Raw genomic sequence first — 8,947 nt, 5'->3', positions numbered from 1 at the left:
TTCCCTATACAGTGCACTACTTTAGACCAGGGCCCTATTCCCTATATAGTGCACTACTTTAGACCAGGGCCATATTCCCTATATAGTGCACTACTTTTGACCAGGGCCCTATTCCCTATACAGTGCACTACTTTTGACCAGGGCCCTATTCCCTATATAGTGCACTACTTTAGACCAGACCCCTATTCCCAATATAGTGCACTACTTTTGACCAGAGCCCTATGGGCCTTGTTCAAAAGAAGTGCATATGGAATAGAGTTTATTTATTTAGGAAGCCTTGATTCTACAGAACAGAGAGAAGAGAGGAATCAAGAAGTCAACATCAGGAAGATAGAGAGGATTCAGGAAGTCAACATCAGGAAGTCAACATCAAGAAGATAGAGATGAATCAGGAAGTCAACATCAGGAAGATAGAGAGGAATCAGGAAGTCAACATCAGGAAGATAGAGATGAATCAGGAAGTCAACATCAGGAAGATAGAGATGAATCAGGAAGTCAACATCAGGAAGATCGAGAGGAATCAGGAAGTCAACATCAGGAAGATAGAGAGGAGACAGGAAGTCAACATCAGGAAGATAGAGAGGAGACAGGAAGTCAACATCAGGAAGATAGAGAGGAGTCAGGAAGTCAACATCAGGAAGATAGAGAGGAATCAGGAAGTCAACATCAGGAAGATGGAGAGGAATCAGGAAGTCCACATCAACACTTGGCTGACTGCCTGATACACAATAACTATAGTTCTTATATTTCATTACATCCAGATTACAGTCTTATAACGCTTTATCATCGACTTCATGAAGATGTATCTGTATGTATCTGGGGACTTGTTATGTTGATTACTGCAGCATCATTTGATAATCAACTGTGGCATTCACAACAACCCAACAGGCCTCAATGATCACAATGAATTGTCTCTGTTGGTTAGCTGTAGCATCTATGCTAGCTCGACTGGGAGAGTGATTTTATTTTACGGCCAGGCGGGGTGGTTGGGTGTAAACCAGGATGTTGAAAGTGTTAGATTTAGTATCCTGCATCCAATAAGTCACCCTCCCATACCAACACTCTCTACCCCTCCCAATGTCTCCTTCACTGCTCTCTCTCTCTCACTCTCTCCTCCGCTTCTCTCTCCCCCCTCTCTCCCTGCCCATTCTTCACTGCATACATCTGTAACCGCTCAGGGTCCAGTGGGTTGGATCTGCTTTGTAAAAAGCCCTGAACACTATGACCAGGAAAGAAAGAGCTGGACTGAGCCATAGACTGTTAGAGTGTAGCAGACCAGAGTAGGACAGAGTGCATCTCTCTAACCCACAGTTCTGTCAGGGCAGCAGGTGGTCTGGCTAGTGGGACAGTCTTAGTTAAAAAAAAGGTTACACAAGTGTTCTTCGGCTGTCCCTACATGAGACCTCTTTTTTGGCTCCAGTTAGAACCCTTTTAGGTTCCATGTAGAACCCTCTGTGGAAAGGGTTCTACACGGAACCCAAAAGGGTTCTACCTGGAACAAAATAGGGTTATTCAAAGGGTTCTCAAACGAGCACAGCAAAATAACCTTTTTAGGTTCTAGATAGCAAAAAATGTTTCTAAGAGTGTAGTGTAGGATTGTTGGCTGGTTCTGTTCACTTCAGAAGGCCTGAATGTGTGATTTATCTGTGTGCGCTGACGAGTAGAATCAACAGCATCAACAACAATGCCCCTCCTATCCTAAATCAAATCACATTTTATTGGTCACATACACGTGTTTAGCAGATGTTATTGCGGGTGTAGCGAAATGCTTGTGTTTCTAGCCTCGACAGTGCGGTAATATCTAACAAATTACACAACATTTACCCAATACACACACATCTAAGTAGGAATGAACTAGGACTATATACATATATGGACGAGAGATGTCAGAGTGGAACGGACTAAGATACGGAAGAATAGTATAGAATACAGTATATACATATGAGATGAGTAATTCAAGATATGTAAACATTAAAGTGACTAAGATACAGTAGAATAGTATAGAATACAGTATATACATATGAGATGAGTAATGCAAGATATGTAAACATTAAAGTGACTAAGATACAGTAGAATAGTATAGAATACAGTATATACACATATGAGATGAGTAAAGCTGTCATCAAGGCAAATGGTGGCTACTTTGAAGAATCTCATCTCTAAAATATGTTTTGATTTGTTTAACACTTTTTTGGTTACGACATGATTCCATATATGTTATTTCATAGTGTTGATGTCTTCACTATTATTCTACAATGCAGAAAATAGTAAAAATTAAGGAAAAACCCTTGAATGAGTAGGTGTGTCCAAACTTTTGACTGGTACGTTATATTGACAAAAACAACCTTCTTCACCTGATTTCATGCTTGTTATCCCACCCCAGTGTACACACCAACCTTTCAGAAGAACAGAAGGCCCCATTTTGTATTCCCCTCCTCTCCTTGCTTCACTCTAGGCAGCAAGACTTTAGAGAAGGACACACTCAACTCTCTGAAAGGATGCAAGCTGCAGATGTATGTTTATTGGCAGAACCAGGACAATGTTGGCAAACGTGCTGGAATGACAACATGACTGGGGCAGCTGGACACACACACACACTGCACTGATCAGAGTAACCAGCCTAGCACCAAGGACAGAGTGGTGTCAACAGCTGGGGGCAGCCAGGAGACAGTCAGGATGTGGTGTCATTGTGACTTCCTGTTAATCAAAGTTAATCACAGCTAGTTACATGCTCCACTGCTGTCTGGTCCATGTGATCTACTGTGACACACAACACAATACTCACTTATAGAACTGGCCTGGACAGAACAGGCTGAACACTGGCCTGGACAGAACAGGCTGAACACTGGCCTGGACAGAACAGGCTGAACACTGGCCTGGACAGAACAGACTGAACACTGGCCTGGACAGAACAGACTGAACACTGGCCTGGACAGAACAGACTGAACACTGGCCTGGACAGAACAGACTGAACACTGGCCTGGACAGAACAGGCTGAACACTGGCCTGGACAGAACAGACTGAACACTGGCCTGGACAGAACAGACTGAACACTGGCCTGGACAGAACAGACTGAACACTGGCCTGGACAGAACAGACTGAACACTGGCCTGGACAGAACAGACTGAACACTGGCCTGGACAGAACAGAACAGACTGAACACTGGCCTGGACAGAACAGGCTGAACACTGGCCTGGACAGAACAGGCTGAACACTGGCCTGGACAGAACAGGACAGGACAGACTCATACTGAACACTGGACAGGACAGAACAGACTCATACTGAACACTGGACAGAACAGGACAGGACAGACTCATACTGAACACTGAACAGGACAGAACAGACTCATACTGAACACTGGACAGGACAGGACAGGACAGACTCATACTGAACACTGGACAGGACAGGACAGAACAGACTCATACTGAACACTGGACAGAACAGGACAGGACAGACTCATACTGAACACTGAACAGGACAGAACAGACTCATACTGAACACTGGACAGGACAGGACAGGACAGACTCATACTGAACACTGAACAGGACAGAACAGACTCATACTGAACACTGGACAGAACAGGACAGGACAGACTCATACTGAACTGGACAGGACAGGACAGACTCATACTGAACACTGGACAGGACAGGACAGGACAGACTCATACTGAACACTGGACAGGACAGGACAGGACAGACTCATACTGAACACTGGACAGGACAGAACAGACTCATACTGAACACTGAACAGGACAGAACAGACTCATACTGAACACTGGACAGGACAGGACAGGACAGACTCATACTGAACACTGGACAGGACAGGACAGACTCATACTGAACACTGGACAGACAGGACAGGACAGACTCATACTGAACACTGGACAGACAGGACAGGACAGACTCATACTGAACACTGGACAGAACAGGACAGGACAGACTCATACTGAACACTGGACAGGACAGAACAGACTCATACTGAACACTGGACAGAACAGGACAGGACAGACTCATACTGAACACTGGACAGGACAGGACAGACTCATACTGAACTGGACAGGACAGGACAGACTCATACTGAACACTGAACAGGACAGAACAGACTCATACTGAACACTGGACAGGACAGGACAGGACAGACTCATACTGAACTGGACAGGACAGGACAGACTCATACTGAACTGGACAGGACAGGACAGACTCATACTGAACACTGGACATGACAGAACAGACTCATACTGAACACTGGACAGAACAGGACAGGACAGACTCATACTGAACACTGGACAGGACAGAACAGACTCATACTGAACACTGGACAGAACAGGACAGGACAGACTCATACTGAACACTGGACAGGACAGAACAGGACAGACTCATACTGAACACTGGACAGAACAGGACAGGACAGACTCATACTGAACACTGGACAGGACAGGACAGACTCATACTGAACACTGGACAGAACAGGACAGGACAGACTCATACTGAACACTGGACAGGACAGGACAGACTCATACTGAACACTGGACAGGACAGGACAGACTCATACTGAACACTGGACAGGACAGGACAGGACAGACTCATACTGAACACTGGACAGGACAGAACAGGACAGACTCATACTGAACACTGGACAGAACAGGACAGGACAGACTCATACTGAACACTGGACAGGACAGAACAGACTCATACTGAACACTGGACAGAACAGGACAGGACAGACTCATACTGAACACTGGACAGGACAGGACAGACTCATACTGAACTGGACAGGACAGGACAGACTCATACTGAACACTGAACAGGACAGAACAGACTCATACTGAACACTGGACAGGACAGGACAGGACAGACTCATACTGAACACTGGACAGGACAGGACAGACTCATACTGAACTGGACAGGACAGGACAGACTCATACTGAACACTGGACATGACAGAACAGACTCATACTGAACACTGGACAGGACAGGACAGACTCATACTGAACACTGGACAGGACAGAACAGGACAGACTCATACTGAACACTGGACAGGACAGAACAGGTCAGGACAGACTCATACTGAACACTGGACAGGACAGGACAGGACAGACTCATACTGAACACTGGACAGGACAGAACAGACTCATACTGAACACTGGACAGGACAGAACAGACTCATACTGAACACTGGACAGGACAGGACAGACTCATACTGAACACTGGACAGGACAGAACAGGCTGAACACTGGACACTGGACAGGACAGGACAGAACAGACTCATACTGAACACTGGACAGGACAGAACAGGACAGACTCATACTGAACACTGGACAGAACAGGACAGGACAGACTCATACTGAACACTGGACAGGACAGAACAGGACAGACTCATACTGAACACTGGACAGGACAGGACAGGACAGACTCATACTGAACACTGGACAGGACAGAACAGACTCATACTGAACACTGAACATGACAGAACAGACTCATACTGAACACTGGACAGGACAGGACAGGACAGACTCACACTGAACACTGGACAGGACAGGACAGAACAGACTCATACTGAACACTGGACAGGACAGGACAGACTCATACTGAACACTGGACAGGACAGGACAGACTCATACTAAACACTGAACAGGACAGAACAGACTCATACTGAACACTGGACAGGACAGGACAGGACAGACTCATACTGAACACTGGACAGGACAGGACAGACTCATACTGAACACTGGACAGGACAGGACAGACTCATACTGAACTGGACAGGACAGGACAGACTCATACTGAACACTGAACAGGACAGAACAGACTCATACTGAACACTGGACAGGACAGGACAGGACAGACTCATACTGAACACTGGACATGACAGAACAGACTCATACTGAACACTGGACATGACAGAACAGACTCATACTGAACACTGGACAGGACAGGACAGGACAGACTCATACTGAACACTGGACAGGACAGAACAGGACAGACTCATACTGAACACTGGACAGGACAGGACAGACTCATACTGAACACTGGACAGGACAGAACAGACTCATACTGAACACTGGACAGGACAGAACAGGACAGACTCATACTGAACACTGGACAGGACAGGACAGACTCATACTGAACACTGGACAGGACAGAACAGACTCATACTGAACACTGGACAGGACAGAACAGGACAGACTCATACTGAACACTGGACAGAACAGGACAGAACAGACTCATACTGAACACAGGACAGGACAGACTCATACTGAACACTGGACAGAACAGGACAGGACAGACTCATACTGAACACTGGACAGAACAGGACAGGACAGACTCATACTGAACACTGGACAGGACAGGACAGACTCATACTGAACACTGGACAGGACAGAACAGACTCATACTGAACACTGGACAGGACAGGACAGGACAGACTCATACTGAACACTGAACAGGACAGAACAGACTCATACTGAACACTGGACAGAACAGGACAGGACAGACTCATACTGAACACTGGACAGGACAGGACAGACTCATACTGAACACTGGACAGAACAGGACAGAACAGACTCATACTGAACACTGGACATGACAGAACAGACTCATACTGAACACTGAACAGGACAGAACAGACTCATACTGAACACTGGACAGGACAGGACAGGACAGGACAGACTCATACTGAACACTGGACAGGACAGGACAGACTCATACTGAACTGGACAGGACAGGACAGACTCATACTGAACACTGAACAGGACAGAACAGACTCATACTGAACACTGGACAGGACAGGACAGGACAGACTCATACTGAACACTGGACAGGACAGGACAGACTCATACTGAACTGGACAGGACAGGACAGACTCATACTGAACACTGGACATGACAGAACAGACTCATACTGAACACTGGACAGGACAGGACAGACTCATACTGAACACTGGACAGGACAGGACAGACTCATACTGAACACTGGACAGGACAGAACAGGACAGACTCATACTGAACACTGGACAGGACAGAACAGACTCATACTGAACACTGGACAGGACAGGACAGACTCATACTGAACACTGGACAGGACAGAACAGACTCATACTGAACACTGGACAGGACAGGACAGGACAGAATCATACTGAACACTGGACAGGACAGGACAGACTCATACTGAACACTGGACAGGACAGAACAGACTCATACTGAACACTGGACAGGACAGAACAGGACAGACTCATACTGAACACTGGACAGAACAGGACAGAACAGACTCATACTGAACACTGGACAGAACAGGACAGGACAGACTCATACTGAACACTGGACAGAACAGGACAGGACAGACTCATACTGAACACTGGACAGAACAGGACAGGACAGACTCATACTGAACACTGGACAGAACAGGACAGGACAGACTCATACTGAACACTGGACAGAACAGGACAGGACAGACTCATACTGAACACTGGACATGACAGAACAGACTCATACTGAACACTGAACAGGACAGAACAGACTCATACTGAACACTGGACAGGACAGGACAGGACAGACTCATACTGAACACTGGACAGGACAGAACAGGACAGACTCATACTGAACACTGGACAGAACAGGACAGGACAGACTCATACTGAACACTGGACAGGACAGAACAGACTCATACTGAACACTGGACAGAACAGGACAGGACAGACTCATACTGAACACTGGACAGGACAGGACAGACTCATACTGAACTGGACAGGACAGGACAGACTCATACTGAACACTGAACAGGACAGAACAGACTCATACTGAACACTGGACAGGACAGGACAGGACAGACTCATACTGAACACTGGACAGGACAGGACAGGACAGACTCATACTGAACTGGACAGGACAGGACAGACTCATACTGAACACTGGACATGACAGAACAGACTCATACTGAACACTGGACAGGACAGGACAGACTCATACTGAACACTGGACAGGACAGAACAGGACAGACTCATACTGAACACTGGACAGGACAGGACAGACTCATACTGAACACTGGACAGGACAGAAAAGGCTGAACACTGGACACTGGACAGGACAGGACAGAACAGACTCATACTGAACACTGGACAGGACAGAACAGGACAGACTCATACTGAACACTGGACAGAACAGGACAGGACAGACTCATACTGAACACTGGACAGGACAGAACAGGACAGACTCATACTGAACACTGGACAGGACAGAACAGGAGAGGACAGACTCATACTGAACTGGACAGGACAGAACAGGACAGACTCATACTGAACACTGAACAGGACAGGACAGGACAGACTCATAATGAACACTGGACAGGACAGAACAGACTCATACTGAACACTGGACATGACAGAACAGACTCATACTGAACACTGGACAGGACAGGACAGACTCATACTGAACACTGGACAGGACAGGACAGAACAGACTCATACTGAACACTGGACAGGACAGGACAGACTCATACTGAACACTGGACAGGACAGGACAGACTCATACTGAACACTAGACAGGACAGAACAGACTCATACTGAACACTGGACAGGACAGAACAGAACAGACTCATACTGAACACTGGACAGGACAGGACAGAACAGACTCATACTGAACACTGGACAGGACAGGACAGGACAGACTCATACTGAACACTGGACAGGACAGAACAGACTCATACTGAACACTGGACAGAACAGGACAGAACAGACTCATACTGAACACTGGACAGGACAGAACAGACTCATACTGAACACTGGACAGGACAGGACAGACTCATACTGAACACTGGACAGGACAGGACAGAACAGACTCATACTGAACACTGGACAGGACAGAACAGAACAGACTCATACTGAACACTGGACAGGACAGGACAGACTCACACTGAACACTGGACAGGACAGGACAGGACAGACTCATACTGAA

The sequence above is a fragment of the Oncorhynchus mykiss genome, chromosome 25 (genome assembly GCF_057628025.1).
Source record: "Oncorhynchus mykiss isolate SJ-2025 chromosome 25, ASM5762802v1, whole genome shotgun sequence".
NCBI lineage: Eukaryota > Metazoa > Chordata > Actinopteri > Salmoniformes > Salmonidae > Oncorhynchus > Oncorhynchus mykiss.
Note: the sequence above shows the minus strand (reverse complement) of the source record.